Source organism: Podarcis liolepis, assembly GCF_965112155.1.
Source record: "Podarcis liolepis genome assembly, chromosome: 1".
Classification (NCBI taxonomy): Eukaryota; Metazoa; Chordata; class Lepidosauria; order Squamata; family Lacertidae; genus Podarcis; species Podarcis liolepis.
Window position 1 is genome coordinate 65011304 of NC_139554.1, and position 22092 is coordinate 65033395.

The 22092-nt window shown below is 41.8% G+C and overlaps 1 protein-coding gene across 1 annotated transcript in view; it reads right to left on the minus strand.

Moving 5' to 3' along the window:
• Positions 1-2994: 2994 nt before the first annotated feature.
• Positions 2995-22092, minus strand: part of CCDC73 (coiled-coil domain containing 73) — a 247719-nt gene continuing 228621 nt past the window's right edge. Inside the window, exon 19 of the mRNA XM_083462964.1 lies at positions 2995-3012. The gene's annotated coding sequence lies outside the window, so the exon portion shown is untranslated. The remainder of the gene's footprint in view (positions 3013-22092) is intronic.

Below are 22092 nucleotides of genomic sequence, written 5' to 3' on the forward strand. Positions count from 1 at the left end.
GGTGTATATTTGTCTAGAAAAAGTACATGAGTAGACATGGGATGAAAGTCACAGGAGTGTCAGTTTTGTCTCAAATCTATTTGTTCAGGCCCCCTTCCAACTGTGGTCATAGACTCTTGCATAGTCTTCACACAGCATGAAGAACTGGCTTCTATACACATGTATTCATGATACAGTTGTACCTCGGAAGTCGAATGCCTTGTGAGTCGAACGTTTTGGCTCCCGAACACCGCAAACCCGGAAGAGAGTTTTGTGAACGTCCAGTTTGTGAACATTCTTTGGAATCTGAAGGTCCAGTGTGGGTTCCACAGGTTCCGATTGACTGCAGAAGCTGCGCCTTGGTTCCCAAACATTTTGGAAGTCAAATGGACTTCCAGAACAGATTCTGTTCAACTTCCAAGGTACGACTGTACTGTACAATGGATGACACACAGCTGAATTGAAAACAATTGCTAAAACATTATACTTTAAAAAATAATAATAAACACTACAGTCATACCTCGTGCTGCGTTAGGTTTATGTTGCGTCTTTTCGACTTGCAAACGCGGCAAACCCGGAAGTGTATACTTCTGGGTTTCACTGCGTGTGCATGCGCAGAAGTGTTCTGCACACTTCACACATGCACAGAAGCGCTCTATCGTGCCGCGCAAGTGCGCAGAAGAGGCTCTCTAGTTATGGACTTTTTGGGGTGCGAATAGCACCCCGGAACAGATTGAGTCCGTAACTAGAGGTAGCACAGTATTATTATAGACATACAAATAATATATCCCATTCTTTAATTATTACAATTTTATTTTCCCCCATTCTGTTTTATCCTTACAACAACCCCATGGAGTAGGCTAAACTGAGAAATAATGGGTGAGGTTCACTGAGTGAACTACATGGCTGAACACGGATTTGATCTGGGGTCTCCATGATTCTAGACCAGGATTCTAACCACTGCATCACATTGGATTTTATTAAAACGTCAGCATCCCATGAGAACAAAAGTATCTAAAAGCAGCATAATTTGTCCTGTAGATCTTTGAAAATCTTGAAAAAAGAGCAGTGACTGAGCCAGGCAGACCTCCCTTGGGAGGGCATCCAAGTCTATGTCATCATAGGGGAAAGGTTTTTCTCAGCCTTGTGTCCTCATCCACCCCACCTCTCATGGTCAGTGGAAACTGTAAGGTGTGTAGTATTTAACAAAGTAATATGAGAGAGAGAGAAGGAGCAAGAAACCTTTACTGAAACAAGGGGTCAAACACAACATTTCCCTCTGCTACTTTCCACTTACAGTGGTACCTCGGGTTACAAATGGAATTTGTTCCGGAGGTCCGTTCTTAACCCGAAACTGTTCTTAACCTGAGGCACGCTTTCACTAATGGGGCCTCCCGCTGCCACCTCGCCGCCAGCACGCAATTTCCGTTCTCATCCTGGGGCAAAGTTCGCAACCCGAGGTACTACTTCCGGGTTAGCAGAGTTTGTAACCCGAAGTGTTTGTAACCTGAAGCGTTTGTAACCTGAGGTACCACTGTACTTGTCTAGCACCCCATTTCTCTTCACTGACTCTGTTTTCTTCTTTTCATGTGTCCTCTCATCCCACAAGAAGAGTGCACCTATTTGTCATTCATGAAAATGCAAGCAGCCAGTGACCCACACAGAATCTCTCTCACACCATTATTATCCTTCTGGAATGATTCTTGGTGGAGTTTGCCAGCTGACGGAACCAAGATTTCATAGTATCAAGTAGTTCAATAGCAATGCCTAATATAGATGTCAACAGATGGCTTGAGAGGCAATTGTTAACCTACTGGATCTCTCAGTCCTTTTCCTGGCAACATATTTAATTTATTTAATTACCAGAAGGTGTGAAGAAGCTGACAAACGTCTCTGTTGCCCCAGACGTGCATGGAAAATAAAATCAGAAGGCACTGGTTTTGTTTGTTTGTTTTTTTAAAAAAAGCTTAATGCCAATATGCAGGGTTGGGCTTTGACATGCAAAGTAGCTGTACATCTTAAAACAATAATACTCAATGATGTTGCGATAACTCCCCAGAATCCTATAGCCAAAACTGCAGTAAAGGCATCACATTTAATTGTACTTGGTTATTTTAACAATGCTATTTATTCAATGCAAGAGGGGAAGAAATGAACAAGCTTGAGATTCCTTTTTGCAAAAGGTTTATTTCAGGAGTTCAGTTTAGCAAGGGAATCTCTTTCTCTCTTTTTCTCTTTTTCTCTCTCTTTCTCTCTCTTTTACACACACACACACACACACACACACACGTACGATCCCATGCACATTAAGGGTGGATCTCAACATTTGTGTTATTACAAACGTTTTGTCTGCTCAGTCATATAAGCTTGCCAGATGGAATGATCACCCTCCACTTACTGTTCTTGGGGGTCTCTAACACACACACCCCCAGCCAATTTGGAGGGCAACCCCAGAGGGAAGGGGGGAAGCCCCATTGTGCAAGTGGAAGCCTATTAGTTTAATCCCATCCTAAATTCTGTTTGAACTCAGTAGTACTTACATCTGAGTAGACATGTATAGGATCACACTGACAAGAATACCGCATACAATTGTACCTCAAAAGTACCCGTATCTCTAGTTATGATGAAGTATAAAAAATGACCACAACATTAGCTATTTGAGGAGGCAATGGAGGCAGTAAATTATTCTTCACTACAATGCTTTAGGCACAATCATGCACACTAATGTGCATTCAGTTGTCTTTGCAGTGAGTCTTGTACCATTTGTACTCAAGACTGTTGTCCAACCTTTGTCATTGTCCACAGCTTCCCCAGAGTAATCAAGAAACAATGTAGGCTCCTCATCCAATACATATTGTCATTCCATGGTGAGTCTAGAGCCTTGACGGGACCACCAATTCTGTTCACTCAAAAAATTCCCCAGAGCATTCAGGAGTCCCTTGCATTCCCTAAGTCTCTGGGGTTGGACCATCTTATTGGGTCCATCATGGAGAAGAACTGCCACTGTGAGATTAAATGTCACCAGTGAATGGCCTGACCATGTCAAAAGGGTTATTTCAACCCCCTCTATTTCCAGATCATTTCTTCCAAGTCCTGGGACAAAGATCAGATCCAGGATATGCCCTGCTTTATGTGTTTGTGCCAATGACAAATTGACACAGCCTCATTGTTGCTATGGAGGCCATGATGTCGCAGACTGACCCATTCAAGGACCATTGAGTGACTATCTCTCAGCTCTAGCCTATACTGGTGGACACAACTGCGGACCAGGTGGACACAACTGTATCAGATCAACCCCACCCAGCACACCCACCCAGGTCTTGACAATAAATGCCAGGCAGGGACGCGGACTTATAAAAAATATTGGGGGGGCCCGGGAAAGCTCATGAATAACAAATAAGCTCATGAATATGCAAATAAAGTGGCGCCGCCTCCTCGTGAGCGAATAGGGGAGAGCGTGCTGCGCCTATTAATCAGCTCCGAAGGAAATTGGGTGGAGCTTTTGCTCGGGAGGGAGGGCAGGAGGCATGCAGCCCGACCCTGTGCATTTTGGGCTGGGGGAGCGGTGGCGATGGCGCTCTGCTGGAGGGGCACCGGAGATTATTGGGGGGGCAGAGCCCCCCCAATCGAATTTTTGAGGGGGCTCGGGCCCCCTCAAGCCCCATGGAGTCGGCGCCTATGATGCCAGGCTAAATTCCTCATCCATGATCAAATCATGAATGTGGGTCCTTATTATGAACCGACTTCACACTAGTAGCACCTTAGAGACCAACTGAGTTTGTCATTGGTATGAGTTTTCATGTGTATGCACACTTCTGCAGATACCTGAAGAAAGTGCATACCAATAACAAACTTAGTTGGTCTACTGGAAGGAATTTTTTTATTTTGTTTCAACTACAGCAGACCAACACGGCTACCTACCTGTGACTTTACACTGAAAGAACATCACCAGGCTGGAAGGCATGGTGGCAGCGCAAACCAGGAATCTGAGGAATAGAGAAAGGGCCAGAAGAGGAGGTGGTCTGTAAACATCTGTAAACTCTAACACTGTATCTCCCCCTTCCCATAATGACCATTATAGGTGGATTCCTCCATCCTTCCTCCTGCAAAGTCACCTCTGGCGCCATATTTCCAATAAACACACCCACTCAATACTCAGCAACCAACCATTAACTCCTATGAATGCAATGCAATTCTGGGCTGCATCAATAGGAGTATAGCATCTAGATCAAGGGAAGTAATAGTGCCACTGTATTCTGCTCTGGTCAGACCTCACCTGGAGTACTGTGTCCAGTTCTGGGCACCACAATTCAAGAAGGACACTGACAAACTGGAACGTGTCCAGAGGAGGGCAACCAAAATGGTCAAAGGCCTGGAAACGATGCCTTATGAGGAACGGCTAAGGGAGCTGGGCATGTTTAGCCTGGAGAAGAGGAGGTTAAGGGGTGATATGATAGCCATGTTCAAATATATAAAAGGATGTCATATAGAGGAGGGAGAAAGGTTGTTTTCTGCTGCTCCAGAGAAGCGGACACGGAGCAATGGATCCAAACTACAAGAAAGAAGATTCCACCTAAACATTAGGAAGAACTTCCTGACAGTAAGAGCTGTTCGACAGTGGAATTTGCTGCCAAGGAGCGTGGTGGAGTCTCCTTCTTTGGAGGTCTTTAAGCAGAGGCTTGACAACCATATGTCAGGAGTGCTCTGATGGTGTTTCCTGCTTGGCAGGGGGTTGGACTCGATGGCCCTTGTGGTCTCTTCCAACTCTATGATTCTATGATTCCTACACTTAGCAAGCACCCGCCTGTCCTGGCAGGCATTTGGCTTGCCAGGTGCTTAAGCACTTGCTACGGGATTTTATTTTAGTCTCCAGTTTTTGTTTTAGCTTGTGTTTTATTTTGATTTCTGAGCTTTCATTGTAAAATGCCTCGGTAATTCATACTGAGGCAGAGGGTGTGTACACATACACACGGGAGAGGTTGTCAGAGAAAAAGAAGACACGAAGTTGCCTTCATGCAACTTTCCCCATGCAACCTATACCTTTCTGAAATTTTTCGTTTTGCATTCAGCCATAGATGCACAAGAACACAGATAACAAGAAAGCACCTGGATATTACGAACTCTTCCCCTCCATTAACTATGCCTTCCTCAGTACAACCTCAGCTGTATTGTTGAGAGAGAATGCTTTTTTTGTTTTGTTTTTGCCTTCTGAGAGCACTATGAATGTACAGAATGTTCCCCAAGGTGTTGTTATCTTCTAATTTGCTAGTGGGGCAGCTTAAAACAAGGAGCAGCAGGAGCTTAACTGGTAATGGTTAACCAAGATCATTCTCTCAGTCCCCAGAGCCATGTCAATTTGTATACCAACACAAAGGCCCCAATACATGTGAAAGAGACGTTTTTCTGAAAGAAGCGTACAACTATTTTCATAGAATTGTAGAGTTGGAAAGGACCGGGGGGGGGGTCATCTAGTCCAGCCCCCTCAATGCAGGAATCTTTTCGTCCAATCTTTTTACACAGCATGGTTCGGAACAGGATAGGGATTGCGTGTGTTTTTCCATGATGCTGGATTGTTTAAACTGAGAATGCCAAATTATTATCGTGGCTAAGTTTGACCCAGAGATGATTCGTAAATCTGGGTGATTCGTAAATCTGTCAGAGCTCATTCCTGGAACATTACGATTTCAAATGGGGCAGTGGTGGATGCCAGTATGGTGATGGTGTCACTTTTTACACAAGAAGTGTAAAACAAGCTTCCGACAAGCACACAGAGTGCGAACAAGACGGGGGGGGGGACCGTTTAATTTCACTGCACTCAGGTGGTGTAGTGACAATAAAGGTTTATTTATTTATTTTTTATTTATTTAAGAAGTTTCAAAGTGACTTGGCAGTACATTAGCATCTCTACCCCACTAGCATCTCAAAAAAACCCATGTCTCAATATGGGAGACTTGAGGAAAAGTTATGCCACACAATGGAGTAATTAAAAAATTAACCTATAAACAATAAAGTCAAGTCAGACATGAATTTGAGGAGTATGAGAGTTACCACCACAAACCCTATCGCTCAGAATTATTATTTTTAAACAATGGAGTTTTGCTGGAAATGTGGTTGGTTTTTTTGGCTGCAATCCTTGGCTGCACATTTACCTGAGCATAGTTCTTCTGAGATCATTTGCATCTGAGTAGGCATCTATAGGATGGTACTGTTAGGCTGTAATTCCTTGAAAGTAACTCCTACTGATCTCGATGGAACTCACTTCTCAGCAGACACATATGGTGTTAAGTTGCGAAAGAAAGAGGGGGCTTTGCCCTGCCAGACTTAAAGTTGTACTATGAAGCCACAGCTTTCTGCTGGCTAAGAGACTGGCTACTTCTTGAGGACACGGATGTACTGGATCTGGAAGGTTTTAACAATGCATTTGGATGGCATGCATATTTATGGTATGATAAGGTTAAGATTAATAAGGCCTTTAAGAACCATATTGTCAGGAAAGCAGTATTTAATGTCTGGACAAGATACAAAGACTTACTGGAGAATAAAACTCCGAGGTGGCTGTCACCCTTGGAGGCTAAGGCCCGAAAAAGAGCCAATATGGAGGCCAATTGGCCAAAGTATTGGGAGATATTAGAAAGAGATGGAGACAATTGGAAATTGCAGAGTTTAGAGAAAATGAAAGATAAAGTGCGAGACTGGCTACACTATGCTCAGATTAAAGAAGTATTTAAGAATGATAAAAAGTTAGGATTCCAGGTGGAGAAATCGAAGTTGGAAACAGAACTGTTAGAACCTAAGACTAAAGTACTTTCAAAAATGTATAATTTGCTGCTGAAATGGAACACACAAGACGAAATGGTTAAATCGGCAATGATAAAGTGGGCACAGGATATTGGGCATAATATTATGTTTGAAGATTGGGAAAGGTTGTGGACCACGGGGCTGAACTTCACTGCATGTAATGCTCTGAAGGAAAATGTAATGAAAATGATATACAGATGGTACATGACCCCAGTTAAATTGGCTAAGATATACCATTCGTCTGATAATAAATGTTGGAAATGTAAGGAAAATGAAGGAACATTCTTTCACCTCTGGTGGACTTGCCCTAGAGTGAAGGCCTTCTGGGAGATGATATATAACGAGTTAAAAAAGGTGTTTAAGTATACCTTTACCAAAAAACCAGAGGCCTTCCTCTTGGGCATTGTTGGCCAGAATGTGTTAAAGAAGGATAGAACATTTTTTATGTATGCAACAACGGCAGCAAGGATACTGATCGCTAAGAATTGGAAGACTCAAGATCTACCCACTCTGGAAGAATGGCAGATGCAGCTGATGGACTATATGCAACTAGCTGAGATGACCGGCAGAATTCGAGATCTGGGAGAAGAGAGAGTTGAAGAAGACTGGAAGAAATTTAAGACCTATTTACAAAAATATTGTAATTTGGCTGAATGTTGACAGGGATGCCAGAACAGAAATAATTGTCTATCACTAAACTAGATTTAAGTTTAACTATATTTTAATGACTGAATCTAAAGACTATGAACAAAATGATAATTTGCCTGGAAATAATTCTATAACGATGCAAGTGTGTGGGGGAAGAGTGAGGGAGTCCAAAGTTATGGTGAAAAGATGCTAAATAACCAACGTTGTTTTACTAAATATGCCTTTTGTATTGAAAAACCTTAATAAATAATTTTTTTTTAAAAAAAAGAACATATCAGACAACACAGCGATTCTTCAAACAGCTCTTGTTTATTCAGAGGCCAGAACAGAACTGAACTGAAGAGCTCAGTCAGCCTGCTTATATAGAGCTCCAGAACAACGTAACTGTAACAACTTTCTAAAACTATCCAATCACTGAACGTCACTTTTGATCCTTCATTTGCATACAAACTATCCAATCACTGAACGTCACTTTCGATCCTTCATTTGCATAACTATCTACAGTATCCCACTGCTGGCCCAGGGTGAGAACTTTAGTACGTAACATATGGGATATGGTTAGTTAGTTTGGGGGAAACTGGAATTTGGGGCTTCCCCTATCTCCTCAGTGTATCAATAGCAAAGCTAATTTTCAAACTCAGTGGTGATACTACAGACTGGTGGCTTCAGGCAGGAAAAGCAGAATGGCTCTCAAATGCAGCAGGGCTGGCTAACCACATTTTGATGTCCATTACTGTCAGGCCCGGCCGTACCATTAGGTAAAGTGTCACAAACACCTCCAGAAGCAAATGATGTGGGGTGGTAACAGCAGTAGCTCAAAGCTGATCCTCTTGAGTCCTCCAGCCTTTCTGCTATTTTGCCACATCACCTTTTCTAGGACCCTGAGTCTTTTTCTGTTGCTTCAGGTGTGGTGGAAAATGCTGCTCTGTCCCCAATGTTGAAGTCAGTTTCAACTGCCAATCGAGTCAGATTCTGCGGATGGAATGTGGGGCAAAGTATATTGGGCCAGGATTGTAAACTGCAAATAACTTCAGATTGTCATGGAGATCACAACAAATTGCAGGGTGGTACCAACATTTTGTTGTTGTTAAATTGTTGTTGTTTAGTCGTTTAGTCGTGTCCTACTCTTCGTGACCCCATGGACCAGAGCACACCAGGCACTCCTGTCTTCCACTGCCTCCCGCAGTTTGGTCAAACTCATGCTGGTAGCTTCGAGAACACTATCCAACCATCTCGTCCTCTGTCATCCCCTTCTCCTTGTGCCCTCCATCTTTCCCAACATCACGGTCTTTTCCAAGGAGTCTTCTCTTCTCATGAGATGGCCAAAGTATTGGCGTCTCAGCTTCAGGATCTGTCCTTCCAGTGAGCACTTAGGGCTGATTTCCTTAAGAATGGATAGGTTTGATTTTCTTGCAGTCCATGGGACTCTCAAGAGTCTCCTCCAGCACCATAATTCAAAAGCATCAATTCTTCGGCGACCAGCCTTCTCTATGGTACTTTACTATAAATTGTGCATAGCCGCTTCACAAATAATTAAATGATAGTTAATTAATTAATAATTAAATATTAATTAATTACAGTTTTGACAACATAAAATCATAGAATTGTAGGTTGGAAGGGACCCCAAGGTTCATCTAGTCTAACCCCATGCAAAGCAAGAAACATCATTCTAGGTTGCCCAAAGCCAAAGTACGTATTGAAGTTTGTTTGCATTTTCCTCATCTTTCCTCTATGTTTCATTCTTTACTTTCTGTATTAAATTGCTATGATTTCTCCCCCACCCTCTACATGATTAAACAGCTGGTTTCACCACAGAGGTGACTTCATGTCAGGGGTGGATGAAGTGATCCTTTTATATCAATTAGTAATTACTGTAAAGTGCTTTGGGGTGAAAGGTACTATATAAATGCCACAAAGGATTAAGATTTCAAGGGATGAATAAGCAGCAGGAACACACAAACTCATAAGTGGCATAGATCCTATTTTTATGCAAATTGCCCTGGTGATAAAGAATGAGGAAAGGGTCAGGGAAATAGAGGAATAGATGATTTGGAGAACAGACATTTTTCTTCCCAGTTTCCGAAAGACATCAGAGTGCCTTTAAGCCTACAGCTCCCTCAGCTGAGCACCAGCTAGCTTCACATCAGTAATAGTCCTGTGTACAATAACATTCCAGGTTCTTTGACCCTGTTGACTAATTAATCCATGCTTCTGCATAATAGTATATTCAAAACTGTTCACACTCATGCCAAAATAATCAGAAGTCTGTGCCAAGAAGGCTCAAATGCTGCAATGAAAGCAAAATATGCACAGTGATAATATTCGTGTGATGTTTTGTTTTAGCTAAACTTGCTCAATTAACATGTTTTCATCTGAAGCTGTTATGAGAGTATTTGTAAAACCTGGCGAGATGTTATTTGTCTTTTGGGGAGTGGGATAAAAGAAGGTGGCGTAAGGGAACATAATTCAAAACAGAGAGGGGGAGAAAGGAGAGGAGAGGTGTGGCCATGGGCAAACACACATCCTGAAAAACGAAGATTTTCAATAAGTCTACATGAACATTTTAATCACATCTGCATCATAATGAGGACTAGAAACTTCATTGAAATGTATTAGATGTCATATTTTGAGTAAATTTTGCAGAGCTGCAGAAGATAAACAATGTTGGCTGTGTGTGAGAAGTCTTTTTACAGAGCAAAGTCAACTAATCTGAGATGGGGGCAAGATCTGTCTCTCTTACCTGCTGCTTACAGCAAAATAAAATTTTGCGATTGACAAATGTCCCAGGAAGCTTGACAACAATAGTTGGCAGTGAAAATAGTTGTTTCCAACTAGAAACTAAATTCATGTTCTTTTCATCTCAATGCAAAAATGACCCCCTGCCGATATATCTGTACAATTCCTAGATCATTAGCTTGTCTTCCTATGCGCTCACATGTCTCTTGTTCAGCCATTTTTTGACCATCAAACTTATCTCAATTTTGCAATACAATTCTCCAATCAAGTACAGAATGTATATACCGTAGGACCTTGCTTTTCGAATGTAATCCGTTCTAGAAGACCATTTGAGTTCTGAAGCGTTTGAAAACCAAAAACTCAATATGGAAGCCTCAATATGGAAAACTCAATACAGAAGCTGCATGGCATGTTCGACTGCTGAAGCATGTTCAAAAACTGAAGCATTTACTTCCGGGTTTATGGCGTTCAAAAACCGAAATGTTTGAAAACGGAGACGTTAGAACACCGATGTACCACTGTAACAGGTAAAGGCACATATTAGTGAAAGTAACATGCAAAAACATATTTCAGTGGGATCAATTGCCTGGGAGGTGAGGAGTGTAGGTTTTGCAAAATTGCATACAGAATGTATATATTAGGAGAAAGTTAAAATAAAATGTGGATGAACTTTCATGAAGACATACCGTATTTTTCGCTCTATAGGACAAACTTTTTCCCCTCCAAAAATGAAGGGGAAATGTGTGTGCATCCTATGGGGCGAATGCAGGCTTTTGCTGAAGGCTGGAGAGCGAGTGGGGTCGGTGCGCACCGACCCCTCTCGCTCTCCAGGCTTCGCGCACCTCTCCGCAAGCAGCGGGAGCCCAGCGCTGGGCTCCCTCTGCTTGCGAGAGTTGCCTGCATGCTGAAGCCTGTGTGCGCTGAGCTCAGCGCATCCAGGCTTTGCGCACCTCTCCGCAAGCAGCGGGAACCCGGTGCTGGGCTCCCGCTGCTTGCGGAGAGTTGCCTGCATGCTGAAGCCTGCGCGCACTGAGCTCAGCGCATCCAGGCTTCGCGGACCTCTCAGCAAGCAGCGGGAGCCCGGCGATGGGCTCCCTCTGCTTTCGGAGAGTTGCCTGCATGCTGAAGCCTGCGCGCGCTGAGCTCAGCGTGTCCAGGCTTCGCGGACCTCTCCGCAAGCAGCGGGAGCCAGCGCTGGGCTCCCACGGCTTGCAGAGAGCTGCCTGTTTGGGGGCTGGGGTCGGGGGAAGCTCGGGCCTCCCCCGCCCCAGCCCCGCACCTGGGGGGGAAATAATTTTTTTCCCTTTATTCCCCCCCCCAAAAAAAAAACTAGGTGCGCCTTATGGGATGGTGCGTCCTATAGGGTGAAAAATACGGTAATCATCACAAGCTTATGTGTGGAAATGTGGAGAACTGAATATAAGATTGGGAAGATGAGGAACAACGAAACCGAAATGGACATATTCATCAATCTGCCACTCTAGCCAAAACCCCTGAACAGCCCTGCCCTGCTGATCTGTATATGACAGAAGCTGCAAAAGGAAGGCTTCCATAGCAAAGGCCTTTGCACTGCTGTCAATTAATTGGGGCTAGAGGGAGCTATGATGAGTTCCATCTTCTCAACTGCCAAATCTGCAGAACAGAGGATGCAGTTGCACCCTCTCTTTGGCCCCTGAACTTCCCCCACCCCCGCTCTCAGTTCAGGATTTTGAAATATCAAAAGACCATCCCAGTCCTGCTATAGCATAGGCTACACCAAAGGGCAAATGCAATCACCACTGTAAAGCACTTCACAATATGAATAATACTCTGGGGAACTATGAGCAGAAATATGCAATATGGAGGGGAGAGGAAACCAATGTTATCACTTAGATTCGCTGGGGGGGGCAGGTTTCTCCAAATTAATTATATCAGTAGCAATTATATCAAGCAAGAAGCTTGAAGTACATTGTGGTCATTGATTGAATGCTTACTGAGCATTCTCTTTCATGTATTTGAAGGAGGTTAAATGTTATTGCATCATGCAAGCATCTTTCCACACTTCCCAGTATATTTCTCCATCACTTGACTTATCACAGACAGTCCGTTTTTAGGTGGAAGCGGGTTTGTTGCACAAAAGCTGCAAATCAACTTGAATGGTTGAATTATGCAACCTGAATTTGGCAACACGTGGCTGAATCCCACCCGGAAAGAGTGATAGTCTAGGAGCATCCTGTATTTTTAATTAATAGTGTAACTGAATAAATCCAAGTCCAAAACAAATCTTCACTGCATTTTTTGCAAACCGGTGTTGTGGCTGTATCTTCTTCTGTCTGAGTTGCAAACGTTTGAAAATGATGTATTAAAAATTCAATCATAAAGCTCCACCAAGTGGAAATTTCTAAAACTGCACCCAGAAAGTTGTGCTCCACATCAAGATTCCGGGTAATGCAAATAAAAGACAAACTCTTTTATTAAATCAAGTCAGCTCTTCTTAGCTATGATGGTATCTCAGCATACAGCAATTCTTGGCCTTTTTTGCAGCCCAACATCTCTATGATATGCATTGCAAGTAAAATTTCTGATTTGGAAGACAGAAGTTACAACAACAACGAAATCATAGATGAAAATGCACTCTCCTAAAAGACTCCCTTCCCAAACCTGTAAAATAAAACTGCATTTGAAAAAGGATCTCTTTACTCTCCTTGACATAAATGGGGAAGTGTGTGTAGACACTAATTTACCGCCTGAATGAAACCACCCTTCTGACTTCTTGGAAATGCCATGCGCAGCCATTTAATTTCTTTTCTTAACAGGCAACTTTGGTTATATATACAGAATTAACAGGCATTACTCTTCTAGGTGGTACCAGCTTCTAGAACGAATTCAGTTTGCTAAATGGTTTGCTCTTTCTCCTCATGAAATATTCATCACCTGTGTAGTTTTAACAACCTGATAAAAACTGTTAAAAGCATAGCTGTGCTATGCTAGCAGGTAGGGCCATTTTTAATGAAACCATAGCTACCATAAATAAAACATGACTGGTTCATGCAGTATTGACTTTACCTCGCCCTCCATTAAATGTCGAGTTTGGGTGTGGGGCCTGCAAAAGTTGCAAGGATATTTTGTACTCATTTTCAAAAGGCTATTTCTGCCACCACGTGCTAATATGCACTCGTTTTATTTCAGGAAGGAGTTCTAGCCTCACAAAAGCTTGGTGGTGAAGGTTGGGCTAAGATACAGTGGTACCTCGGGTTACATACGCTTCAGGTTACACACTCTGCTAACCCAGAAATAGTGCTTCAGGTTAAGAACTTTGCTTCAGGATGAGAACAGAAATCGTGCTCTGGCGGCGTGGCAGCAGCAGGAGTCCCCACTAGCTAAAGTGGTGCTTCAGGTTAAGAACAGTTTCAGGTTAAGAACAGACCTCCGGAACAAATTAAGTACTTAACCCGAGGCACCACTGTATAACAAGTGGCCCAAGATAACGTACTGAGCTTCATAGCTGAGTGAGGATTTGAATCCAGGACACCTCAGGCCTCCTCTAGCAATACACTAGATGTCACGGAGCTGACAGGAAGAGCAGGTCATTCACAGGTCAGAGAGGGAGAAGCAAGGCTGATGTGCTGTTAATTTCTTTACTAAGGAAAGGCAAAAATACAAGGAAACTCATCAAGGCAAACCCCTCTAATGAAGAAGTTGCTCAAACTGGTGTGCAGCTCCTCCTTTGCTCTCCATCCCTCTGAGTCAGAGCTCCTTCCCTGTAATCTTTTGCTACAATGATCCACAGGAGCCTCTCTCTGTGCCTGTCTGCTTCATTGCTTGGCAACACGTAACATCCTTTGCGTTCTAGGAGTAAGTGGGGCCAGAGAACCATCAGCAGAAGAAGCGGTCGCCATGAAGCTGCAGGAGATATCCAGGGTCTGGCTCCCCTCTGTCAGAGCCTGCATCCAAACTAGAAACCTCATCACCCTGCGCCAGGCCATCTGCCTGCTTCTGCCTCTTTGGTTTTTTTTTAAAATATGATTTTTATTGAAATTTACAATCACCAACCAACCCCCACCACCAAAGCATCACATCTTGTTACATGTACCCTACTTTGTGTTTCATAGGTTCATTAGCTTCCGTCTTTCCCTTCCACCAGTTTTCCTATTCCATTCTATAGTTTACAGATTCTTTAATTATAAATTATGCCATGACATGAGAATTATTTCAATCCTGCCAACGTTTTCATATTTGTACAATTCTCACTTATATAAACCATAAATTTACTCCATTCTTTTTGGTACTTTGTCTCCTCCTGATTGCGGATTCTGTGTGTCAATTTAGCCATCTCAGCATACTCAACCAACTTTATCTGCTATTCTCTTATCGTCGGCATCTCCTGTTGCTTCCACTTTAGAGCTATCAGAACTCTGGCTGCAGTTGTTGCATATAAATATAATCTTTGATCCATCTTTTTAATCCCTTCTCCCAGCAAACCTAGCAAAAATTCTTCCGGCTTTTTGGGAAAACTGTACTTAAACATCTTTTTTAACTCGTTGTAAACCGCATCCCAAAACTCTTTTATTTTACTGCAAGACCACCACATGTGATAGAAATCGCCGTCTTTTTCCTTGCACTTCCAGCAGGTTTTACTACTTGTTCTATACATTTTTGCCAATTTGGTGGGAGTGAGATATCAACGATAAACCATCTTCATAACATTTTCTTTTAAGGCAGAACAAGCAGTGAATTTTATGCTCTCATTCCAGAGTTTGGCCCATACATCATATTCCATGTTATGTCCTAAATCAATAGCCCATTTTATCATAGCCTCTTTTATAAATTCATCTTTTGTGTTCCATTCTTGTAAGAGATTGTACATTTTTGATAATAGCTTGGATTTACTCTTTAAAATATCTATTTGAAATTTTGATTTTTTGTCCTCAAATCCTATTTTTTTATCCTCTTTAAAGACATCATTGACTTGATGGTATTGCAACCATCCTGTCAATTTTTCAGCAATACACTCATAGGGCTTTAATTTCCAACCTTTTTCAGCCTTCATCCAAATTTCCTCATATGTGGCCCCTCTCCCTAGTATGTTCAGTTTTTTAACTGTTAATATATCAATTGGTGACAGCCACCACGGTGTTTTCCTTTCCAACAAATTCTTGTTTCTTTCCCAGACTTCAAATCAGGCACCTCTTATCACATGATTTGTAAACCCCTTATGCACTTTTGCCTTACCACACCAAAGATAAGAGTGCCATCCAAATCTATTGTTGAACCCCTCAAAATCTAACAAGTCTAGGTTCTCCTGAATTATCCAATCCTTTGTCCAACATAAACATGCCGCTTCATAATAGAGTTTCAGATCAGGTACTGCAAACCTCCCTCTTTCCTTCTTATCTGTCAATATTTTAAATTTAATTCTTGGTCTTTTCCCTTGCCATATAAAACGCGAGAGGGTTTTTTGCCACTCTTTGAATTGTCTTAAACCTCTTATTATCGGAATTGTCTGGAACAGAAACAACATTTTCGGTAGTAGATTCATTTTAATCGCAGACATTCTTCCCGTCATTGATAGCTTTAAACTGTCCCATATTTCTAATTCTCTTTTAATCTCCTTCCAGACTGGTTGATAATTGTCATTAAAAAGATTTATATTCTTTGCCGTCATCCAAATTCCCAGATACTTGACTTTTTTGACCACCTTGATTTCACTTTCTTGTTCCAACCTTTCTATCTCACTTTTTCCTAATTTTTTACCTAGCATTTTCGTCTTTATCTTGTTCAGTTTAAACCCAGCCAATTGCCCAAATTTTCCCATTTCTTCCAGTGCTATTTTAACACTTTCTTGAGGTTCTTCAAGGGTTAATACCAAATCATCCACTTAGGCCTTAAGTTTGAACTCCTTGACACCTATTTTGACCCCTTTTATCTCTGTTTTTCCTTTCAGGCAATTTAATAATACTTCTAATACTATAATAAACAACAATGGAGATAATGGGCACCCTTGTCTGGTGCCCTTTGTGATATCAAATGAGTCTATTAAGATGTTGTTCACAATTTATTTCGCTTTCTGCTCTGAGTAAATTGCCTCAATTCCATTTAAAAAGGTGCCGCAAATCCCCATCCTTTCTATACTCTTCTTCATAAATGACCAGGATACATTATCAAATTATTTTATTTTATAAAATAATGCTTCTGCCTCTTTGTGATCCCTCAAGTTTCCTGCTTCTAGTACCTTCCAGCTTGTCCCCTCCTCTGAGGTGTGGCCAGTATCTGGACCCACCAAGATCTGGGTTCAAAGTCATCTTCTTCTGTGCCTTCCCTGAAGGGTGCTTGGGTTCCATCACTCTTCCTCATCCAGCCTGTCCCTGGCAACGGACCAGCAGCATTGTGTGCGCGTGTTTTGATTACTAAAAGGATACAGGCCTCCACAAGAATTCAAATACCTCAGGGTTCCCTTACTTCTGTAAACACTCAAAGCCCCATACCAAGACCTTGCATCAAATTTGTACCTGTGTGTTCAGCAAAGCTTCTCTTTTCCCACTCACCTACCTCAGCAGCGTGTTTCAGATTCAAATTGACTATTTTGATAACTATGGTTGGAGCTCCTATGAACTGACCAGGCAATATTGACGACCGTCTGCCTCTTTTTGTGAGAAGTTTGAATACTGCAAAATAGTTCATAAATCCTAACTTGTGTAAGTGGTAGCCTGTGGACCACCAGCTGTTGTTGAACTCCAAGTCCCATCAGTCCCAGCCAACATGGCAAATGGTCATGGATGATGGGAGTTGTAGTCCAACAACAATCTCTCAAAAGCCACAGACTCCGTCCCTGCCCTATGCTATAATAACATAAAATAGACATGTGCAGAAGACTGGTTAGCATACTACAGAGTTGCTGCAATGGCTATTTCAGCCCCAACCTCTTCCCAAATAGCACACTGTTATGTATTTGGATGCCCTTGAATATTGTGAGTGGGCAATCCAGGGTGGCTGGGGACTTTACCAAGAAGAAAAAGAAACAATAATGCACATTGAGAACTGGAAAACTCTGTCCAGCCCCTTCCTACAAACACATTTAAAAGACTGTAGAATGTTAATCAGCCAAAGGCCTGGTTGAAGAGGAAACTAATGCATGAAGTGCAGTTTTGCTGCCTGTTTTTTGAGTCTGTTAAAGGTAGTCCATTTCGCCTTCTCATCAGCAGGTGATCATCACCATTCCAGAAAGGAAATATTTATTTATAGGAGTAAATATGAGAAATATGCATAAGAACATTTCTGGTTTGGAATCTAAGTACTTCCCTCGAGTTTGCACTTAAATCCAAACATTGGAGTCAGCCAAAATCTATTTTAAAGAATGTGATATTTCTTCACAAAGTGTTTAGTATCAAAGTATGAAAAATCTAAAAATACCTGGTTCTTAAGGAACATCCAGATGTAATTATTTGTGCAAAAGCATGTGCATGCAGTTCATTCTTATTTGATCTTGACCTGGTTGTGAGTACACCCATCCTAAGAATTTATTTCATGGTGTGGCATTTCATTAGATTAATCTCTTGGGCTCTTTTACAGATAATAACTACCATCGTCAATTTTCTTTTGACCTAAATTTTCACTGAGATTAAAAGAATCCTCCTGTTGGATAATTACACATTCCTTTCTATCTGGAAAAATAAAAGGCTTTGCTTCTCTGATCTCAAACACGGCTTCAGAATCGGAGACTAACAATCTAATGGGCCCTTTTGGAGCTTTAGTACAGAAGAGGTAGTACCAGAGCCAAACATTATACATCATATTTTAGTAACATAATCTCTGGAGTGGAAGGCAAAGAGAATTTGGTTTATTTCCAATGATACACTCAAAATAATTTCCAAAGAGCAAAAATGTCAGACTGAATGATCAAAATATTAATTGTGGTTCTGTATAGTGGGCCATTTTTCACATTCATCTGGAGCAATTTTGCTTCCCTAAACCACCTGCTGGAAAGATCTTGGAAGCATTGCTCATTAGTCAATGCCAAACAGTTTACATTTCATTTAGATATTCATAGGATACCATGTTCAGGTTGGGCAGCCAGACAATGAACATACAGAAATGCCCACAAGTCTTAGTTTTTCATATTACAAATAAAAATTATCAGTTAAACGCTTAGGTTTTTTTTGAAGCCATGTTAATCTGCTGTACATAAAAATGAACAGTTCTGCAGATTATAGATGAATAAATTTTTGATAGCAAGAGCTTTTGTGAGCTAGAGGGCAAATGTTGTCTGATCTATGTAGCAATCCAGGAAGTCAGTAGGTATGTGGGCTCCTTTGGGAGGCAAGGAAAGAAAACAAACATTTTGCAGGATTAATGCATCGTCCGGCCTGTGACAAAGACAATGCAAGGGGTAAATCCTGTATGGAGCCGGGATTAATTCAAAATGCAATCACTGTGGAACATTTCTCGTTCCCAATGTGGTCTGAGGATGGAGGGTTTGCTACAATCCTCATCCAGTTCACACAATATGCCACACAACTGTATTTGCTTGTCAAGTTATGAATCCTGGCAGAAAGGTAAAATAAAAGATACATAGAAATGCCATAATGACTTTGTGAAGTATCTTGTACTCACACTAATAGCTGAATGTTAAAAAAGTTCCATTAAGGCATTTAAAAGCTGCTTACTTATATTGTACACATCACTTAAGATGGGAAATGCAAGTTTTCCTTTCTCACCTGACCACTTTGACAGCACAGAATTACATACATTTACCTGGAACTCAAATATTGCCCTACTCCTGGAGGTTTTGGTGACATCTGAATGTTTTTCCTTCTTAATATTCAAGAGATTCCAGTCAACTGGTCCTGGTGCAGGTATTCTGCAAACACGCCCAGGCGAGATCAGACCAGCCTTTTCTAAGTTTATTAAAAAGACAAATTCTTCCAGTGAGCACTCACAATCAAAAGTATCCCAATCCCCAACTGATGTTTTCTAGTTCCGATAGCTTTTCTCAACAACGTTTAAAGTGTTACCTCTTCCCTTGTGGATGTTGTTGTTTGCTTTGGCTTAATTTTTCACCTTCACATTCCATGCTATTAATGAAGAATTAACAGCATGATCATTACCCTTTCGCCTAGAAAAACACTGGTGTGTCCACCACAAAACCGTCTGTCGGTGACAGACTGTTTTGGCCTGTATAACTGATAACAATTTGAAATGGGATACTGCTATGCTCTCTTCACAGGCTGTCGTTCTCACATACAAAAACTGTACTCTGCAACCTACTGCCCTGAAAAAGTCACTTTAAATGGGGCTACTCTAAAGTAAATGGGGGGGGTAGGCACTGCACCAAAACAATGAAAGTGAATGGTTTCCTGTATTGTTTTAAAAGCCATCCCTTACATACATAATTTAATGTTCGAACTACAATATTCTAAGTTATTTAAGTTATTTTGACATGACAAAATAGCACACACACCTTTTTTTCAGGACTGCATTTAAATCTTAGCAGCTACTAAGCAAGATTCTGAAATGATTCAAATGTCATTTTTATATTTAAAAAATGTTGTATTGAATAATGAAAATCATTATGCCATCATTATGCCAAAAAGCATGGTAAGAGACTTTTTAAAGTTCATTTTAAATCTTTACAGTATTAATGTAGCTTTTGAGCACCGGGCTACAAATTTCTTCAGTTTTTTGGCACTTTTGCCGGCTTGCTGAGCTGACCACCATTCAAGTGCTATGCTGGTAAATTAATCCAAGCTTTGGGGCCTGTTTTATGCATCTGCCAGCCCGCTGGTGAACTGAGGTGTTACAGGCACCATTGTGATGGACTAAGGAAATGCTAAGGTCTGTTGCTTTACATCATCAATCTGAGACCTGAAGGGAACTTTCCCTGAAGGCTGCCTCCAAATGCATTCCTGAAGGGTAGTGATTAGTGACCAGAAAGGCTGAGAAAGAGGACAGTAGTCATTTAACTAGCAGTACACCAGGATCTACTGCCCTTTTGAGAAACTTGTATCGTTTTCGATAGCTAAGAATCATAATTACAACCCTCCGTTTGCCTAAAATTATTCATAGGCCATTATCCTCTTCAGAGGATGCTAACGAAGAAGAATCCCACATGGGTTGCTAGAATGGAGCTGCAGATGGCATCATAGGGCAGCCAGCCATTCAGTCTTCCCTCACTGGCTAACTGCAATTGAATGAGCCTCCAAATCTATCTGCGTCTCTGTGGCAGCTCCTGGCAGCTCTTTTTAGCCTGTCTATATGCAGCATGTTCTTCCTTTATTAAAGATTCAAGAGAGTACAGTGGTACCTCAGGTTACATACACTTCAGGTTACATACGCTTCAGGTTACAGACTCCGCTAATCCAGAAATAGTGCTTCAGGTTAAGAACTTTGCTTCAGGATGAGAACAGAAATTGTGCTCCAGCGGCGCAGCGGCAGCAGGATGCGCCATTAGCTAAAGTGGTGCTTCAGGTTAAGAACAGTTTCAGGTTAAGAACGGACCTCTGGAATGAATTAAGTGCTTAACCCGAGGTACCACTGTACCTCCAATATCTCCAGAATGCTGGCTTTCTGTGCGATGTAATTTCAAGGTGATGTGTTTTGAATGGTTCTTTAGTCACCAGAAGGCTGGCCGAAGGGGTTCAGGAAATGATACAATTGCTGCTACACTGCTGGAGAGAAAGGAAAATCCACTGGTGGGAGTGGGCTTATGCTGCCAGCAGTCCCAGCAGTGCAGCTAAGGCACAGGTCCTGCACAGGCCAGCCTCCCCCCCCCCCCAACACACACACAAATGACCCCAAAGACACCACAGAGGCACCATGGCAATAAGCAGCAACAGCATAGGAGGAACTGAGGGCTGCATTGGCATCTAAGCTCCAGCTGCCCGCCAGGGAGAGAGTGACAATGTTAGTATGACGGGTGTTTCAAAGTCCATTTTGTCCCATCAATCTGTGGAGTTCTTTAATAAAAAAAGTATTAAAAATCATATATAAATATTTATTTCATCACAAAATATGTATTCAAGTGCATATTTTGTCTCGAAGCGCAGGTTTCTAAATGCATATTATTGAAATAAGTGTGTGGTGGCAGAGTTATGCATCTGATTACTTTTCTGAGTTGACAACTATATTGCAAAACTCAGAGAAATCTGAAACCCAAAGGATCATTATGTTCCGATCTGTGTGTTAATCCAGGATCTGAAAAAAGTTTCTCTTTCAAATGCAGACAGAACAAACAAACAAAAACAAAAACATCTCTTAAAAGAGAGCACCTGAAATCAAAATCTGCACGCAAAAGACAAAGAACCAGGTGGAAAGAACATTGGCCAGGTATTACTTTCAGCAGGAGAGGCAGCATGGATAACGGTTGCTGGGGAACATGCATGGGAGTTCTCTCTTGTTGCCCTCATGGGCTGTGTGTGGACATCCATGAGGCCTCTGGAAAACAGGAAGTTGATATTCTGATCCAGCGGGACTCTTCTTTTTCTTACTCTGGAATCCGAGAGTCATAAGTAAAATTAATTTTATGCATAACATTCTTTGGGGGGGGGGGGGAGAGAGAATTCAGTACCATCCATGCTAATGCTTTAGAATAAGATCAGGCTGCAGAAAACACATTTTGCTTTATTGTTTTCTCAAACAGAACACAAGAGGGCATACTTCTCTACAACCTGAATTTGTGTGTAAGCAAAGCGCCAAAGCTTTCCTTGCTCCATCCAAAGTGGGCAAACTTGGGCAGTCGGGAAAGTTCTGTGGCTCAGTCTGACTCCCGAAATTTTGCATAATTACATAATCACACACACATTAAAATGTCTGCAGTCTCTGTGGCAAACATCTGTTTGGGATGAAACCAATATCAGGAGGTAGTGGGAAGCAGGAAGAGACCAAATGACTATCTAGTCCAGCATCTTCTTCAGATGCCTGTGAGAAGCCCCCAAGCAGGACATGAAAGCAAAAGCA